At 45.0% G+C, this 20,390-nt stretch overlaps 1 protein-coding gene across 1 annotated transcript in view; it reads left to right on the top strand.

Annotated features, from left to right (window-relative positions):
* Window positions 1-917: 917 nt before the first annotated feature.
* The window catches only part of BACH2 (BTB domain and CNC homolog 2), a 364,544-nt gene continuing 345,071 nt past the window's right edge, over window positions 918-20,390 (top strand). Inside the window, exon 1 of the mRNA XM_057528127.1 lies at window positions 918-1,377. The gene's annotated coding sequence lies outside the window, so the exon portion shown is untranslated. The remainder of the gene's footprint in view (window positions 1,378-20,390) is intronic.

Consider the following 20,390-nt stretch of genomic DNA (forward strand, 5'->3'; position numbering starts at 1 on the left):
AAGGGGCCCAAGTTATAGGTGTTCAGGGAACGTGGCAGGATTTCTTGGCCTCGACAGGCGTAAAGTGGCAGGCACCAGCACTACGCTAACACAACCTTCTTTTATTGCAAATGTTCCTTCAGTCGAAGTCCTAATTACTTTCTGTAAAACCCTTACCACCATCAAGCTTTCTTCCGACTGGGCAGCCACACGATGGCCGTGAAGTGCAGCAGCAACACCCTGGCGGCCTCCCGAGCAGGCGGCAGGGGGGAGGTTGGAACCCATCAGGAGCTGGGGATTTGCAGCTGGGAGGTAGGCTTTTCAGTGAGCTTCGCGATTGCTCGCGCCCCTTCCAAAACCCTGGCGTGGGGACTTAGAGGCTCCCTCGGTGGGACAGGCCGAGGCCCTCCTGGAAAGGATTCAAACGTCAGTATCAGTGTTAGGTCAGAAGCTACTCTTCCTCGCCCCACCCCCTCCCAAGAGGGGGACCGGTCAGCTTCGAGGGGCCCGTGGAGCATCTTTTCCTGCCCCTCCTGGGAAACGCTAGACAACCCCGGAATCCCAGGTCTCGAGGTCTGGCTCCCGTTCCTGGGTCTAGTGCCCTGGGCTCTGCCCCACACCTCCCCAGGTGCCACACCAGCCCTCACCTCTCCCCCGACCCCAGTAGCCCCCAGCCCTGGCCTTTCAAGGCCCCTGCGAGTCGCGGGCAAGGCCGCACCGAGCCAGGCGGCCGGCGGGCCCGGAGCAAGAGGCCCTCCAGGCCGCGCGGACGCACAAAGCGGGGAGTGCGGCGGCGGCAGCGTGAGGCGCGCCCCCTCCCGCGAGCGGGCCGAGCGCGCGCCCGCCCCCCGTCCCCCGCCTCAGCCCCCGGAGCGCCATTCGCGGAGCGGCTTACGCTAGTCGCCGGGCGTACGGCGCCCCAGCGGCCGGGGAGGTGCGCTGCCCGGCTCCCGTAAAGTTATTGTGAATGGGGAGCGGGTGACGTCAGCGCCGAATGTCAACAATGTAGCGATTGAGAGTGTGGGCGTTCCGGGGAGAGCGGGAGCCGAGCTGCCCGGAGCAAACAGCGCCGAGCAGCCGCCGCCTCAGCAGCAGCAGCAGCGGCAGCAGCAGCGACCGTGCACGCCTGGGCTGCGGCCGCAGTAGCGCTAACGCGAGCGCCCGCCGCCGCCCTAGCCACCCCGCCTGCCCACTCTCGCTGCCGCCGGGCTCTCGCTTTCTCCCCGGCCTCCCCTCGACCCTTCCCCTCCCCCTTCCCGGCACACTCGGGGGGCTGGGAACGTGCTGCCATGTGATGCGCGTCCTCTCCGCGAGCTTTCGGTGACCCCCCTCCCAGGCTGCGGGCCGGGAGGACGCGGGGAAGAGGAGGCGAAAAAGGACGCAAAGTTCTCTGACGAGGTGAGTCCCCGGCCGCGGGTCCCGGGCCCCGGCGGCGGGGCAAGTTGGCGGCGGGGGGTGCGGGCGCGCGGGGCAGGAGGGGAAGCGTGGGGAAGCGGCGCGGGAAGGGAGCCGCGGCCGCCGGGCGCGCAGCCGCCCGCCGAGCGCCCTGCCCGCTTTTATGGCATTTTCTAGGAACGGTAAGGGGGTGGAAGCCGAGACGGTGGACGCGCTGCGACGACTGTGCGCTCTCTCGCCTGGCTGTTTACGGCGGGCGAGGCGGCATTGTATTTTGCTCGCGTCGACGGGTGTTTTGGAACAGCAGGGGGAGGAGGAGCAGAGGGTAATAAGTCAGGCGTGGGGAGGGCGGGCTGGAGGGAGGCGCGCGTCCGCGCGAGCCGAAGCAGCTGTCAGACCCACGGCTCGCTCCCGGCCCCGCGAGGCCCGGGCGCCCCGGCCCCCAGCCCGCGACCGCGGTGCCAGGCCGGGCGGCCTCCTCCCTGCCCGCGGCGTCCGCGCCCGGGGCTGCTCCGCGAAGCTTTGCGCTCGGCTGTCAGTCGCCGCCGGGTAGCTGGGACCACAGCGACTGGCGGGGCATCAAAGCCCAAGTTTAGGGTCCCGGGAAGAGGCAGGCTGCTGGCTCGCGGCGCAGACCTTGGGCTGCGCGCTGGGTGGAGTCACTACTACCAATGACCGGGTTGTTGAACTGCGTCCCACGGAGCTCAAGCCGAGGGGCACGTGCCTTCAGAGAGGGAAATCTTGCACCTTCCTCCCCCAAGATTGTGCATGAAATCAAAGTGCAACACACACCCTCCTCTCCCTGCCCACACTTCAGTCTGCAAGCCCCAGAAGCTCCACCTAGGAGAGGAGTTTATCCAGGGGACACCTCTCCACCTACCCCACGCCGAGGCGCCCTGTGGGGTCTCGCACTTTTCCTCCTTTCACTGGATGGGTGCTCAGGAGCCGAGCGCCGATGGAGAGGGAGGCGGGCGGCGCTCCTGGGCTACCCCAGCTGCGAGAGGGGACTCGAGTGAGCATCTCGGTGACCTCGGTTTGGCCGAGGATTTGCAGGAACTCGGACCGTGAGAGGAAGCCTGCAGGGCCGGGTGTACGCGCGTGAAAGGGGCCGCGCACCCCTGGCTTCGGGGGTCGTGGGCGCGCACGGTATCTCCAGCATCCTCTCGCGTGTAGGGGAGTTTGATAACTTGGGGGAAGTTCCTGCACAGCCGCTGTCCGATGGTTTTGTCTGTGGCCCGAGAAGGAGCGCCTCGCAATTTGCCTGTCCGGTCACCGTCGTCGCCGCGACCCTTGGGCCCTGGGAAACAAGAGGGGCGAGGGCGCCTCACCCCCGACTTGAGCTGCACACTCCCGGCTGTCGGGCGGGCGGCGGGACGCGGCGTTCCTCGGTTTTCACCTTCACTGTCTAGTGCTGCAGTCTCTGACTCCCTGTGTAAATTTCATCTGTTGAGTGTGTTTAACTAAAAAGGGTAATTACTTTAGATAAAAATGCTTTCCTGCCTAGTGCGAACCTTGGCGGAGATGATGCCTAATGAGATATTTTGCTTTTGTCTGTTTAGAGTAAAATTAGAGATGTTAACTCTGGTAACGGTTTTCTCAGATCATTTAAATGTAACATGTAGGAAAGGCATGTCGAGCTGCGAAGGCTCCGGCTGACATGAAAGAAGCTGAGCGTGAAGGGCTGCCCCTCCTTCGGTGGAGAGGCTCTTTTGGTAAGGCGGCGGCGTCTTGCTTAAAATGTGAGATTGCCTCCACCCTGGTGCTCCGGCAGCTCGCAGCTCGCAGCTCGCAGCTCTCGAGCAAACGGCGTTTTTCCTTCTTCCAGGTAATAGTAAACGTGAGTCAAAATGACATCTTGTTAGAATTAGTCTTTAGTCTGTAAGAGAGATTGCTAAATAAGTGTTGCGTTCAAACTGCTCCCGTGAAAGGTCTGTCAGCATTTCCATTATAAATTCAGGTTTTCAGGAGTTTATCATTTCACCCCAAAACTTTGAGTGGCTGAAATGTTTTTTCCCTCCTAGTGTTCTGCCTTAGAAAATGCATTGATTGTCCACTTCCATCCTATTTGCTGTTCCTGAAACTTGAATATCATTCAAATGGGGGTCCCAGAAATGGAAAGCACAACCATGGAATAAAGTACTTTTGTTAGAACATACTTTATTTGCGCTGAATATTTTCATTTTGGATTTTGGAAGACATGACGTTTGCCACTTGGTAATCATAAATGTGTTAATTCTTTTGGTGTCCGTCAGTTCTGCAGGTGGATTGAAATGTCAGTTCACGTTGTATATGCCAGGATTACGTGGAAGAACATTCTCATATATGTGTGTGTCTGAGCTCATAGCTAAATTATATGCATGCCTGTTGGGTACCTGTCAGTTCTTTATATGTTGCATGTGAGGATCTTCCATAGAGGAGAAGAGGTAAGGCAGAAAGGGAGGGACGGAGTCAGGGGCACCCTCACCCCCCAAGTCACTTTTCAGTATTATCAGTGCCTGGAAGAGAGCCATTCTTTTGAGTTATGCCTTTGACTCAGTGTCCTCAGGCAAGTCCCTTCCAGTCACTCACCTCCGGCTGCAGTGTGAGGGGCTTAATTATTTGCAAACTACTCTGACATCCCTGGATGAAAGGCACTGCATAAATGCAAAGTATTGTTATTCTGATATGGAATTTAATGATCCATTACAGTTCATCAGGAAAATGCACTTTGCAGTGGTAGTCAGAAACGTTTCCACCTGATGGAGGGTAATAATAACCGCCTAAAAGTAGGTTCAGATTACAGATGAGACAATTAACTCTAGCCATGTGCTCTTCAATTTGTTGCAATTCATTTTGTGATCAAAGTGAGTCGCAGAGAGCCAGATGGTCAGGTTCACGTTCACATCTCTCCTAGGCCAGCGCTTCACTTCTGAGCCCACTGTCTGCACAGCCAATGGGGACTTACTCATTAGCGCTTGTGAGCTGTTCCTCAGAATTTGTGATCGAGGCTCCTGTGATGCCAACAAAGGGCTCAGGCCAATCTGTATTGTTGGGAGCAGTTTAATTTTACTTGGATTAACTCATGCTTAGTGTCTCTGGTATGGATCCAGCCTTAACAAGGGAGGAGAGAGATGCTAGTGGCTGTCTAGCTCAGCAGGGCTGGGCTCCACTGCTCTACTTTTTGTATACCTCAGATTTCAGGGGGTACAGTGTCTGGCTTCTTGTAAATGTTGGCTTATTACTCGGTTAAATAAATACCCTCCCTGTCTGGCTGAGGGGTTGCGGAGCAGGACCAGTTTCGTGGGCATGTGACCTGCACTGTTGCACAGGGCCCCTTCCCCCTCTCAGAAGGACCTCACACGTGGTTAATCTTCTGCTGTTGTCTTCTTGAGAGCCTTAATAATTCTTGAACATGGGGCCCTTCATTTTCATTTCTCGCTGGTCTCCGTGGGGAGGGGGCAGGACGTGGAGTGGCAGGCAACCACTACTATGTCTCAGTTCCTTGTCGTCGACTGTTGCCAGGCAGGAATGGGTGGGAATACTGGCTTTGTGTCGCCACATCTTCTGATTTTTCCGAGGGAGGCTGGATATCAGGGGTTTTAATGTGGAATCCGCTAATTCTTAAATATTCACTCAAACATTTTCTAAATGCTGGGTGGGAACCTTGTAAGTTCCAGAGCTGGCCTGCAGGCTGCCTGGCTTCCACTGCTGAGTGAGCTAAAACATCTTATTGTTTAATATTTCTGTATTTGGCGATTTTCTAAAGGCCTGGCACATAGGAGACGGTTTGTGAGTCTCCACCAAGTGAATGGTTAACAATGGTCAGGAAAATTGAAAAATGCAAGAAAAACAGAACTCTAAATCAAACGAAATCAACACTGAGTCCCACTCAGGGATCGATAGCTTTCTTTTTAACAGAGAATACAACGTGAAAGTCCAAATAATTAATATCAAGGACACCGTATAATCCTCTGCAGGTAAATAATCCATTGCTTTTGGGTCACCTGCCCTCTATGTAGTTGTTATTGACCAAATGGGGTAACATGCCTGTTTAATGCCTAAGGGCTCCTCCATGAGAATTTGACATTTGTGAACACCCACTAAAACAATAGCTGTGATTTATCGAATGTTCACCATGTGCCAGAAACAGTGCTAACTGCTTTCCCTGCACATAATCTTGTTAACTCCTCAAGGCAACCCTATGAAGCAGGCATTGTGCCCATTCTACAGAAGAGGAAGGTTCTCGTTGGAAAGAATTTCATCAGAATGCAGTGTGTGTTGTCCTGACTGTCTAAAGGTTATTTCCCTGTCCTATATACACAATCCAGCCCTGAGTCAATGACTGGGTGTGGGGTAGGGGTCATAGCATACAGAGAACCCAGTTCCTACCCTCATGTACAAGGAACAGGGAACAATGCAATATGCAACATACCTGTCAAAATCTGCGATTCAGACAGCAAACACCGCATCTGCTTCCCTGTCTCCTCCTTTCCTTGTCGGGATGTTGAAGAGGCTCCAGTGACATATTACCCTGTCAGAGGCACTAGCAGTTCAGAAGTCAGGGCTGCTTGCAAAAATTGGCGTTACTCTGGAAAAGAAAATAAGAAGCTTTTGGCAGAGCTGAAGCCGAGTTAGGGAAAGCAGCACCAAGGCCTTGGGAATGACAGAAAATCACTCCTGTATTGTCGATGACAGCGTATAACCCATTCCTATTCCATTTTTAAATTTTATGTAAATATTTACAAATTGTTCAAGTCCAAACTGAAACCTGCTGTGAATTAAACATTTTGTAAACTCAGATTGCCCAGAATATTACTCATCTTTTTTGGTCTGGGATGATATTTAATAGAAAAGTAGTTCTTCCTTTGTCAATTCAAGGTTTTTACTTTTTTTCCCTTTTTTTCTTTTGTTAGGTTCAAATGTCAGTTCCCCTAAAAACTGAAACTTACTCTTACCATCAGTATGCTACTCAGCTTCCCTAAAGCTGGAAGTCTCCTTAAAAGCACCAGGATGTCCTTTTCAAGGACCATTTCTTTTCTAAAGAATATGGAAATTGAACCTTGTCCTACTAATGGCACTACTTCAAAAATCAGGCAGGAATGTTGCCTTTGTTTTTCCTTGAGCTATTTTTTTTCCAAAATAATAAATCTCCCCAATCTGAAAGCATCTCACGTGCTTGTTCATCCTAGTCATTGGAATTACAGCCAAAATGTCTCTCAGTCTTCCCCAGTGACCTCATAATCACCACTTCTCCAGCATATTCCCCTGGTTAACTTCTCTTTTGTTCCTCAGCCTGATAATAAATTGGCCTTTGGTTCTGAGCTGTGTCATTTGCCTCCCTGACCTCTTCGTTCCTCTCCTGGTGGCGGTAGGACACGGCGCTGATGCCCCTGCTAGCGGCTCCTTCTGCTCGTGTCAGCTCTCATCTCCTCCTTTCCCAAGCATTGAAATACTCCCCTTTCCAGTCCTCCCATACTTCTCGTGATTGTCTCCATTTGTTTCTGAGCCTGCAGCTGGCATGTGGACAAACTCCAGGTTAGTCGCAGAGGGAAACTTTTTTTGAGTTTCCAAGTCCATTGTCAAGTTTAGTCTTGCACCATCCTTTTGTCTCTCCCCTGCGATTGCTTCAGGAGTTTCCTCCGGACTCTTCACAAGTCTACTCCAGAGAAGGCTTAGCTTGGACTTTCACTTTGGAGTTTAAAGCTGGGAGAGCCTAGCGTGTTTACTCCCGTTCTTTTAAGTAGGGAAACAAAGTGAAGGTGCCGCTCAGGAAGTTTGCTTAGTCTCCTAGTACCAACAGATTATCGGCAGGTTTTATTTTCCTGTATTCTCCTGAGCAACAGGAGCTCGTGGATGCCATAAAATGGGCCAAGTGTCCAGAAATGCCAGCCTTTAGAGGCAAGTGCCTCATTCACTCACTAAACAAATGTGTATCTCTTACGTGGCAGGCGCAGTGCTAGGTGATCATGGTGCTAGCGGAGAGCAAAGCCAGTCCTGGCCCTACCCTCATGAAGCACCCCATCTGGTAGGAGGGATGGCATTTATCAGACAGCCACAGATAACTTATTGCAAGTTCTGTGAAGGAAAGGTGTTTTATGCACTGGAGAATGTACTGGGGAATGTGACCTGGTTGGGAGGTTGGAGCTGCCCTCCCTGAGGAATTGTGGAGTGAGCTACCATTAGGGCCTGTCTGAAACTGGAGGCTAGCTCTCCCAAACCTATTAATTTGCTCCTGTCTGTGGCCCTTTGGAGTATTGCATAAACCATGCTATAACCCGTGGAGTCATTTTGGCAAATAATGGTTCCTGTATAGAGTCCAGAATTGATTTATTTACCTGTGTCTTTAGAACCTGATAAAAACAGAATTGTTAATTGCCAAGAATACTGTTCGCTTCTATACTTGGAAAAAAATGCAAGTTAGCATTCTTATTTTGGACACATTGAGGGTCGTTTTGACAATATTTGAATGATTAGAAGCTACCCAGCCGTGCCCTCCCAGTTGGCTGATGTGTGTGGGCACCGGGCGAGGGTCTCTAGTGAAAACGTGAGTCCAGCTTATCGGAAGCCCCTGCCTACCCGAGAGTGGGAGGGTCTCCAGCCTCTGCAGACCGAGGATGATTATATAGACCATTCTTAGCACAATTTAGGAGTGCAGACAGTGTCTATTTAAAACAAATTGACTTTAGTGTATGCTGAAACTCCTCTATTTTCTTTTTCTCTGATGGTAGCTAACCTGTGTTGGGAGCCTTCTATGTGTGTTACTGATATTAACTCATTTAATCCATATAACCACCTAGAGGCAGGTGTGATCATTAGAAGGTGAGGCACAGGTGTCATCCAGCTAATGAGTAGCTGAGCTGGAATTGGACACTAGGTGTCTGATGCTAGAACTTGTTCTCTTAACCACTGTGCTATTCTGCGCCCCCTTTTCCTTTTTGCTCTCTACCAGGTCTCAGAAGTGGAAATATAGGCCATCTCACTCTGAAATACTGGATATGTTATTGACATCTATCTGAAAGATAAAATTGAAAAATAATTTCTCAGTGAACCTGAGTGAATGTTGTCTTTCATCTGACTCACTTCCTAAGAATTGTATTCCTCACTTCTAAGTGTCCATCTGGGGATCAGAGCATTGAAGTGATGACATGTAAAGACAAAGGAAGAACTAGACACAAAACATGAATCCCATGACTCTGGTCCCAGGGTTTTCCTGTAACTCATGCTCCTACCCTCTTGTTATGTGAATAATTTGTTTATAGCTTTCTTCCTTCCTTCCTTCCTTCCTTTCTTTCTTTTTGGATGAGGAAGGAAAAGGTGTAGGAAACCATTCCTATAATAGGTAGATTATTCTACTGAGGAGGAAGAATTTCATTCAGAACCAATTCCATTAGAGTTCCTAATTAGAAATATTAGCTGCTAGTAACAGATAAAAGCAGGTAACCTTTGCTCTCATTCTAGTCAATTTCAGGAAGAGATTATCTTGCCAGATTAGCATGTTGCAACCTTCAACAGGAGATTTGAATGGTTTTAAAGGACTCTGCTAGGCAGTTGGTTTGGCAGTGACCCTGATTACCCCGGGTTTGCAGGGTCACTGTTTAGAACGCTGACTCAGCTCTGTCCTGGGCTGGACGTCCAAGTTGTCATCTTTAGTCAAGCGGCATTATCTTTGGAGTTGCTGGAACATTAAGCATATGCTTGAAGCTTAATTTGGGAAATGATCAAGCGTATGAATGTACTGTGCTTATTTTTCAGTATTTAGTTCAAATTTTGGAGATGGCTAAATGGGGAGATGCTTAGTGTGTCACTGTTGGAGGTTTTAAGTGATTAAAAAAATCAAGCAGATGAGTGCATAAAGATTTCTATGCAAACAATGATGAGCTTAAATTAAAGCTGCTGATTTAGTATGAGAATTACTTGCATTGATTTGTAGAACATCTATATAGGTTCAAGCTTCCATATTATGCAAATGAATGAGCCCTGAAGAGTCAAACTGTGAAAAAAAAATGAAATTAACTATAAAAGACATTATTACCCATTCAGCAAGAGGAAAATGTAGACATACTTAGCATTAACCCTTACTTTTCACATATCTCCTTGGGAAGATCTGCATCAGGGTGACGGTCCTTGCTGCAATTGTAAAGAAACCAGCAAGGCTCACTCTCAGTTCTCCCAGTGGGCGCTTTCTGCCCTGACTTCTTCACTCTGTGCTTTGCTGCCTTTAGGCCACCCAATGCCCTTAACCAGTCCCCGCCTTCCCTTTCAAAACCAATCTCAGAAAAGGATTTTTATGAAAACCATATTACTAGGGTATAAGTAACTGAGCATACCTAGTGCATTAGTTCTTTCTGAAGCATCAGCTTATTAATAGGAGACAGAGCCAAAGAAGTAAAACCCTAGAGATGGGACTAGTAGAATTTCATACACTGGTAGGTACCCTGGTGATGGGAGGGAATTCCTGAGTGAAGAGAGGGCTCTTTATAAACCCAACCCTGGAGACAGAGAATATAGACAAGCAGATTAGAACATATAAACCACTGTAATATTGAAAATACGAAGGGCAAACCTAAGTGTCCATTGACAGATGAATGGATAAAGAAGATGTGGCACATATATACAATGGAATATTACTCAGCCATAAACAGAAACGAAATCGAGTTATTTGTAGTGAGGTGGATGGACCTAGAGTCTGTCGTACAGAGTGAAGTAAGTCAGAAAGAGAAAAACAAATACCGTATGCTAACACATATATATATGGAATCTAAAAAAAAAAATTAAAAAAAAAAAGGTTTTGAAGAACCTAGGGGGCAGGACAGGGATAAAGACACAGACATAGAGAATGGACTTGAGGACATGGGGAGGGGGAAGGGTAAGCTAGGAGGAAGTGAGAGAGTGGCATGGACATACACACACTACCAAATGTAAAATAGATAGCTAGTGGGAAGCAGCCGCATAGCACAGGGAGATCAGCTCGGTGCTTTGTGTCCACCTAGAGGGGTGGGATAGGGAGGGTGGGAGGGAGACGCAAGAGGGAGGAGATATGGGGATATATGTATACATATAGCTGATTCACTTTGTTATACAGCAGAAACGAACACACCATTGTAAAGCAATTATACTCCAATAAAGATGTTAAAAAAATATGAAGGGCAGATAATTTTTAATGTGATAATATGTTTGCCAGCGAGCATCACCTTTCTCTTGCCAGATACTGGATCTGATCGCATAAACCCGGGTAACGAGATGGTATGTTATTTGACATTTAAACAGAGCTTCAGGGGAAAACCACTTGGTCTATGATTAGGAATTTTTGTCAGTTAGTCAGTAGCAGTGAACCCGAAATACTCTATTATCCTTAAATGTTGAATTTTAAAAGAAAAAAAAAAAAAAGCAGTGGATTTTACTTATCTGCCTCCCCAGCCTACAGTTTTATTATAAAAATTGAGTTAAGTCTATTTCAAAATTGGCATGCCCCGTGCGTTTAGCACGGTTGGTGGTGACATCTGGACATTTGGAGAAGTTGATTGATTAATGAAGCCATGCTTCTTTTATATAGAAGTGTTGCAGGCTGAATACCCAGCTGTGAAGAGTCTGAACTGCCCTCCATTCTACCCCTCCCCGACGCAGACGCCTCCAGCAACCATGCTATGTTGAGTTGATGGCGCCATCTAGCGCCAGTCTGTGGAAATGTCCTGCTGGACTCTTACCTTTCATTCTTCCTTTGAGGTCGGATCTCTGAGCAGCTGGGTGACGAGTTTCCCCCCTTCTCTCGGAGTACACTGTCTAGTGGGGCGCCTCTCCCTAATTCCTACTTTTCCTCTGCCTTCTGTTTAGTTATGCCTCTGTGCCTTCCTCTCTCCCTGACTCCATTTCTTTCTGTTCCCCTCTCCCTGGTATCCCCTCTTTGTAGTCCTTCTTCCTTTCTTTTTTTTTCTTCCAACTCTTGATCAACTTTTTGGAGCATACAAAACAAAACAAACAGTACTCACAACTGTAAAGATTTTTCTAATGATATGTTATGCCAAAATAAGAGAACGTCATGCATTTTAAAGTGAAATTAACCATTTAAATCATGCTTAGAGAGCCAGGGTGAAACTAGACAGAGTCCAAAAAGTCTCATCTAGAAGACTGTCCGCCATCTTCCTCTAATTAGACGTTTCCTCAAACAGTCAATCAAGAGTTTTTAATTGGCTTTGGAAGAACTACAGTTATAGTATTATTTTCTATTTTTAAACTATAAATGTAACCTCTCACTCATATTTTAAATTTGAGACAGCCTTCATGGAATATTCTGAACATAGCGTTGTTTCTATGGGAAAATGTGTTCTGAGTTCCAGACAACCCATTTTCCTCTAGATTTTTGGCTCCGGTATTAAGTGAGAGAAGGGAGATGAAAGATGGATAGGACTCAGTCTGAGATGTGATTACACCAGAACGTTTGTGGGATCTGAGTTTGTGTTCAGGTTTAAGCTCCCACATCAAACAATAAATTTTAAGTTTCCACTTATGTTAAGCATCTCGATATTGTGGGTTTGAAAGTAAGTCCCCTCTGAAAAACAGGAACTGTGCTTGTCTGTTACCAGTTTTTGTGGTCGATAGGGTAACTATTTTGATTTTTTTCAGAAGGGAGGAAAAGCAGTTAAATCCAGTTAAAATTAAAACCGGTTAAAATTAACTGGCTCGTGAGATTTGAACGCAGCTGTTCCACACATCACAACACGGAGAGCGAGTTGTTTATTACCAGTCTTCATTATTATCAGTTGTGACTACTGCTTTTTGAGCGGCGGCATAGATTGTGTCTATTTGGGGTTTAACCTTGGAAAACAGGAACTGCGAGGGAAGAGAGGTTCCTCCTGTTGGCCGATTTGCATGTACCTTGTTTTTGTTTTGGCCGGGTAGGTGTGTGCACCTCCTGCCTGCGCGAGTCATTCAGCATGTCAGCAGTTTCCTACCAGCAGCGAGTGCTGACTCATGCAGCTGTTACAGCCCTCAGCTGGCCCCTCTGTAATCTGCCCACAGCACCAGCGCTGCCTTGGAGAGCACCTCGGCCACTTAGCTGCTGGGAGGCTATTTTCAGATCTGTGGTCACTGCCGACCTTGGTTCCCAGGTAGAAAACTGGGCATATTTCTGCCTTGGCCGAGACTGCATAAGCATCACAGCGTTTCTGGGAAGCCCCCAAGAAAACCGATTTTTACTTCCTTTTAATTTTCTGGGACTCTTTTGGGGCCAGGGGAAGGGGGATGAGAGTAAAGGGAAGGGACTATGCTGTTATTTCCTCCGAAGCACCAGAAGGAACCTTCCTGAACCGTTGACTTAGGCTTTCCTGGTATAAGCCGGACCTGACCCACTTCTCCCTGCACGAGTAAGGAACGTGTGCCCGGAGCAGGGCAGCGGGCAGGGGGGTGCTCAGCGGCCAGCCCCACTTTGTTTTGTGTGGTTCAAGTCCTTAAGTAATGACAGATTTTGTTTATATCTGTTGCATGCTATTAAGGTTAAAAAAAAAAACAAAACCCAAAACCCCAAACCTGACCTTGGGTCATTTTAAAGCTGGCATGTGTTTTCAGAAATGGTTTCACTGTTTGTTTTTGGAGTTCAGTTCTGCTTATTTTCATCGGAAAGTGAAAATGTTACTTTTTTGAGGTTTATAAATAAACTTCCTTTTGCAGATACACGTTTATCAGAGCATCCTAAACTATCTTGAGAAGGATGATTAAAGTTAGATCAGCTGGGGAAAGGAAAGCTTTGCACTCCCTTGTGGAGTTTGCCTCCTTTTTTTTTTTTTTTTGGCTTCAATAAGCATGCTGAAGCTGCTTTGACCAGTAATAAAGAAAAAGCCAAGCCACAGTGACTGTGTGTAACATGATGTTGATGGAAGTTCTTGGTTTCCGCCGATACAAATGACTCATCAGTATCAATAGAATTGTGACTTCTAATAATAACACAGTGCAAGACCTTCAAAACATGTGGTTTTAGCCCTAGCTGTTAGTGAAAGGTTGGAAAATATTAGTTTGAGCTTTTTTTTTCCTGATCTCTTGATTTCACCCAAGTATAAAGTTGTTTTTTGTAGGTGTGACGATCACACTATTGTTTTTTCATCTTACTGTTTTTAGTTTCATTATGACCAAGTCGCCAAACTCGGATCATTTCATCGTTTAGAAATCTGTGCAGTAAGCATCTCCTGTCGGGGCTGTGTTTTGAGGGAAATGTGGCTGAAAAGCAAATCCTCCCTGAACAGAGAAAGGAAAAAACTGGTCCAGACTCTGGTCGGCCAAGCTGCCCGCCTCCTACACAACGTCTATTGTGGTGGGCTGTGGGACCGCTGACTAGCCTATTGCCATGTGAGTCATTGTCAGAGGATTCCAAGAGGAAGGGTCACAGAAAATGCGAGTCAGAGGAAACAGCCGAGTGGAGAAGGAGCAGTTATCACAGGAAGGAGGGTGCTGCCCCGTTTCCACGGCTGCAGGGCTGCCCAGAAACCCTTGAGCATCACAGGGAATTTAGGTGTGTGTTTGTATGTTGCAGCCTATCTATCTACTTGCATCTCTGTGTGGGAGCATTCTTGTTTTGTTGTTTTGTTTTGGTTTGTTTTGCCTGCAGTTTGGTCAGACCAACAGCGATCACTCTCTTAGCTCTGTACTGCAGAGGTCTTACCCAAGAGCCTTTCCTTTTTACATTCTGTAGTGAAAGCAACTGAATTTCCAGACTATGAGACTAGCATCTGCATTTACATTTATAGTTATTTTCATTCTAAACACTTCATCTTTAGAAATGTTCCATCACTTGTCTCCTAGCTACTAGAGCCAGTGGCCTTTGTGCCTTGCTTGCTACATCAGCCTTGATCTGGGATATACATGCTTTATAAAGAGAAGTGCAAAATAAGAACGTTATTAGTTGAAATTTTGTGTCGGTCTTGCCTCTTTCACACTTCCTTTTAGATGGATCTTTTTGTTGTTGTTTTCTGCCATCTTCTCAGCATTTTTGATTTTTAATACTTATACTTCCCTGTTACTCTTTTTACCCTGGTGTCTTGCTAGCTGGTAGAGTTTCCTTTCTGGGCCTCTTGTTCTTTCTCTCTCTTGGCAAGTTTTGCATTTCTTTCTCTGTGTGAACACTCATCTCTTCTCATTTGCTCTCGTAGATTCTTTTTGCTCCTGCCGACATGCCCACACCCTTTCTCACATCGTTCTTGGACAGACCCAGGCATGTTGCACACATATGCACGCACTCTATATACATATATGTAACACCCATGTGAACACACGTGCACCGACATGGTCCCCCTCCCTGACCCTGGCCTCTTGCTCATGGAGGCCCTGCAGTGGCCTCGGGTCCTCCTGTTGCCATCCCTGCCCGCAGCTGGTTTCTGGGAGGGGTCTTTCAGGCGAGAAGAAAATTGGAAGGGGAGCTTGAACTGGCTTCCCACCTGTGTCTAAGAACGCATCCTGGGAAGGAGGCTGGATTCTGAGGAACCAGGAAAAAACCCAAGGGAGGCCCCAGCTTCGGAAGCCAGGGAGGAAGTAGGCCTGGACTCAGGGAAATCTGCAAAGGAGGACAAGACGTTGAGATGGCTCTGCCACCAGCCTGGAGTTGGAGAATCCCCATGGGGTCAGAGATGCATCAGGATGGGGTGGGGTGACTGGGGAGACTTAGGGGGAGGAGGAGGCTGAGAACTCAGGGTGTGAAAGAGGGTAGGGATCTTCGAATTGCCTTCTTGCTGTTAAAATGCTCGTACAGCCTGGTAGGTCTGGGGGAATGGGAAGGAGATCCCGGGGGACACACAGTCTTCCCTTGTGGCCTTGAGCTGTCTCCTGCCCCCATCAGAGAGGCCTTCCCTGACCCTGTGGAGTGGGGGGAACCATCCTCCTTCCCAGGCACCCCAAGCCCACTCCTCTCCTTCCTTTTCTCCATAGCTTTTATCACCCTCTGGCCTCCTGTATGTACTGCTTGCTTGTCCATCTGTCTCCCTCACTATGAAATCAGCTCCTGGACTCAGGGGCCCTTGTCTCCTTTGGTCACTGTGGAAGTCCAAGGGCCTGGAAAAGTGTCTGGCCCTTAGGGGCTGCTCATTAAACACGTATTTGTTGAATGAATGAATGGACTTACTGACTGTCCCTTAAAAATCACCTATGGCTTCTTGCCCACTGAACATGTCCAAAGTCCTCAGCAGAGCCTGTAAAGCTCCTTATAACCTGTTCCCATGCTACCATTTCAGATATATTTTTCATCAGTGTTTTCTTCTCACTCAACTTCTGTTAAATGTCTTTCGAACTGGTTTATGTTTTTATTTTGTACAGTTTCCTAATGTATGAGTTATACATGTTGGCTCTGAAGTTCTCTTAATTTGTCCTAAACTTTCTTCTTGCACAAATCAAGAATTACTTTAATTTTTCCTAAACTTTCTTCTTGCACAAATCAAGAATTACTTTAATTTGTCCTAAACTTTCTTCTTGCGCAAATCAAGAATTACTTTAATTTGTCCTAAACTTTCTTCTTGCGCAAATCAAGAATTACTTTAATTTGTCCTAAACTTTCTTCTTGCACAAATCAAGAATTACTTATCGAGGGGCTTGCTCTTTGCAGCAAACTCTGTTAGGCCCAGGATGTGGTGTGTGAAATACAGTCCCAGTCTGTAGGGAAGTTACATTTCGTCTTGGAGGTGACATATATAAGCATGAAGCATTTGAAGTACAGTGCACGGCAGGATGTGATCAAGGGCCAGGATGAATAGTAGAGGTAAGTGTGGTGGGTGTTGGGAGAAAAGAGAGCTGGCAAAGATTGGACGACAGGAAAGCCTTAAAAGGAGGAGTTGGATCTGTATATGTCCTCGAAATATTGCGGGATTTGCTGAAATGGTCCAAATTCCCAAGTTGATATCCTTTGAGATTTTATAGACTTCAGGTTCATCAGCTTTATTGTTCCATATCAGTCATTGTCAGCATACTGTCCTTTTCTTGACCACTCCCAAATTAGACTTTCTTAAGATATAATTAATGAAAAGATATGAAGGATTCTAAGTGCAGCCCTAGGAAATTCTTCTATAATAGTACAAAAAGTTTAAAATGTGTGAGGAGGCCTTCACTTCTGTTGTTTGAAACAATTGTGAATAGAACTTCCGTTTATAAAACATGAAGAATGAGAAAACAAGCCCAAAGTGGTTGATTGATATTTGTGGGACATTTATGGTACTGGTCCAGCATATGTAAAGAACGCATGAATCAATAAGAAAAAGCCAGACAACGCAATAGAAAAATGATGCTGTACATTCATATGCTTAAACAAGCACTTCACAAAATAAACCCAGACAGCTAGTTTAATAATCAAACATATGCAAGTTAAAATCGTAGTAATATACCATACCCTCTGGATTGGCAGACATTTACATATCTGACGTACCATGTGTTGGTAAGGATGTGGAGGGATGGGAGTTCTTATAGATAGTTGGTAGAAGTATAACTTGATACAATTACATTGGAAAACAGTTTATTACCTAACCAGGTTCAACCTGTTACTAACTTACAATCTAGCAATCTTACTCCTAGATAATACATTTAGGAAAAAGTGTTACTCATGTGCTTCAAGAAACACTGACAAGAATGTTCAAAGAAACATTGCTTATAAGAGCAAAAACTGGAAACAACCCAAATACTCATCAACATCATATTGAATCAACTGGTTTTGCTGTACTTAGGCACTGGGATACTCTTTGGCCATGAAAGAAAAGAGCCAATAACACCACATACAGGAGGGTGTGGAGAGATGTGCTGAAGAGCAAGGATTCTGCCTGGGTTCAAAATCCAGGTCTGCCACTTAATTTTGTGACCTTGGGCAAGTTTCTTAACCTCACGGCAGGTCAGTTTCCTCATCTGTATGCCGGGGAAAATGATAGTGTCTACCTGATAGTGTTGTTAGGAAGATTAAATGAGTTAATATTTTTGACATGCTTAGGAGAGTGACTGGCATGTAGTAAGTTCTGTGTAAGTGTCTGTTAAACAAAAATGCATGAACCACTATGGATGAATCTTAAAAACATAATGTCCAATGAAAGAAGCAAGACACAGAAGAATATGTACAGAATGCTTCCATTTATGTAAAGTTCAAAAGCATGCGAAACTAAGTAGATTGTTTAGGGATGTATATATAGATGTTAAAACTGTAAAGAAAATTAAGGGAATGATTGCCACCCAAAAAGATCAGCGTAGTGGTTACCTCTAGAGGTGATGGAGTGGGATAGGGTGGGAAAGGAACTCTTTGGGGGCTTCCAAGGTCCTCAAAATGTTTTATTTTCCAGCCTGAAAAGTGGTCCCAATGATGTTCTTTTTTATAATTATTTTTTTAACAGTGTGTGGGTTTTTTGCATATGTGTATACATATTACGCATTAGATAATAAATTTGACATGGATTTTGTGAGTTGTTCTTTCCTGAAAATATTTCTCATTTGATTTGTTATTTTTAAATTACCTCAGAAAATGCCAAGCCAAAAGTAGCAAGATGACATTTAACAGGAGTAAATGTAAATTCCTACATTTGGGTTAAAAAAAAATAACCTGTTCAGGTACAGAATTTGCACACCTGCTTGGTACCAGTTTCTCTACAAGATTGTGAGCTGCCAGTGCAGTGTGGTCTTTGGTGCTTACAGAAGGTGAGACTTGCATAGAGCCAGGTTAAGTGAACCATGCCATTTAGATGGGGCAATGCAGTGGTCTTGCTCAACTATTCCCAGGCCTGGCTGTCCCATGTAGGGAATACTGTGCCCCGTCCCAAGGGACTATTTTAAGGAAGATGTTGACCATGGTGGGAGCATCCTCTGTGATCAGGATGTTAAGGATCTGGAAACTGATCACTTCTAAGAGTAGCCAAGGAAGTGGGGAAGTTTACCTTGGAAAAAAGGAGATGTAGGGAGAGAAAGGGTGTCTCTCTCCCATCATTAGAAGAGGAAGCCAACTTTCTTTGTTGCTCCACAAGTCAGATCCCTGCAGCGTCTACCGGTGCAGGCAGTTTTCAGGTCCTGGTGGCTGGAGATGCCCAAGCAAAAGCTGTGGGGTCTCCTTTAGGCTTGACTGGAGCCTCGGTACCCGACGTGTGGTTCCTGGACCAGCAGCATGGGCATCACCCAGAGCTTGTTAGAATGCAGAATCTCAGGCCCACTCCACATCTGTGGACTCACAATCAGCGTTTTATCAGAATCTCTCTGGGGACTCACACATTAAAGTTTGAGAGGCACTGGGCTCAATGTTTCTAAGGTCCTTCTTCATAATTCTTAAGATTCAGTGATTTTATTTAGTAAACTATAAACTCAACTGAAAATTACCAGTTCATAGGTGACATTATCAATTTAAAACGCCTGACTATAGTTAATAATACCGTATTCTATATTTGAAAGTTACTAAGAGAGTAGATTTTAAAACTACTCGTCGTAAGAAAAAATAAATTTGTAATTATGTGTGGTGATGGATGTTAACTGGACTTACTTGGGTGATCATTTCACAATATATTGTCACTATGTTGTAGACCTGAAACAAATGTAATGTTATATGTCAATTATATCTCAATTTTTAAAAAGTAAAAAAAAAAATCTTAGTATGTTATGTATACATAAAGCAAAACAAATTTTCGTTGCTGAATTAGTTTGAAATTGATGTGTCCATTTTTCCCCTAAAGTAAAAGTTAGGTTGCTTGTGTACTGGGGCAGCTTATAGCAATTAAAACGTAATATAATAGTGATTTTTTTCTTTTTAATATATAAGATGAGATTCTTATTTTAAAATTATGTTAATTTCTTCAAATTTTTTTCTTCTGTATTCTTTAAAATTTCCAGAGTGGATTAAGGTTCTGAGTACCTGTTAAGAATACTCAAAAGAGACATTTAAATAATAAAAGCATCTCATAATGGATTGATTTTATATTTAGCCTTTTTTTTTTGCTTGTACATATTCCATATTTTGACCTTATAGGAACCTTTGAAGTCTGAGTATTTTACAGTGATTCTCCACAGTGCCCCTTATCTTTTAGATTCTAGATCTGATATCAGGCAAGTAAAATAGTTTTACCTTTTCCCCCTCAAAAGACCATGACTAATTTAAGCTCATCTCTTTTTTTCCTTAAAGATTTTGCTACTCATCCTTTTAACTGATGAAGTTCAGGTGGAACCCATGATTCATTTCATCCTTTTCCCTTTATGTAATTAGTCATTTATTCTTTTGATGTCCATAGTAAAACTAATACTTAACATGATAGTCATAAGATTCCAAAATAAAGAAGTAAATGTAAATGACTTACAATCAGATATAAAGTATGCTTCACTATATGGCAAAAATGAATAGGGAAAACTTTTCATGAATAAAAGATGTTTTTTTAAGGCCGTGTAACCATGAGTTACTTGGTTTGAGCACATATTTCCAGATCTATTTTCTTTTGGCGTATAGGATAAAGAAACTGTACTTTGATGGTTGGCTTAGATAATATGTGGTGTATATATGTCATCTAGATGAGATAATACATGACAGATGGCTTTATAAAATGTAAAGTACTATAGACATTTTAATAACTTTAGTGCATTATAATTCTGTTTTAATTTTAATTTAGCAGGGTTTCCCCTCCTTTTATAGGATTGACTTAACATCTAAATTCCATCTTAGTGTGATTCTTCAAGTTTTGATTTCTTTATCCATAAATGACTGTGAATAAATGTCACCACACGTTATCATATTAGTAATTGTGAGGTGGAAAGCTAGACTTTTTGCTACCGGCTTGCTTGCTTGTTTTGTTCGTTCTTTCATTCATTCATTCATCATGAATATATACTGAGCACTTCCTGTGTTCAAAGCTCTGGGCTGAGTGCTCTGGGAAGACATAAAATGAATAAGACAGTCCCAGGTCCAAAATTTTTTATAATTTATAAACTTGTTTTTAATAATTTTAGCATCTTACTGAATTTTAGATTGATCACCATTTTAAATACTGAGTAGATAATGAGGTTGATGTTGAACTTAATAGCTGTTAAAAATACAATTGCCTTTCTCTAATGATTAGTGATGTTGA

Source organism: Balaenoptera acutorostrata, chromosome 14 (assembly GCF_949987535.1).
Source record: "Balaenoptera acutorostrata chromosome 14, mBalAcu1.1, whole genome shotgun sequence".
NCBI lineage: Eukaryota > Metazoa > Chordata > Mammalia > Artiodactyla > Balaenopteridae > Balaenoptera > Balaenoptera acutorostrata.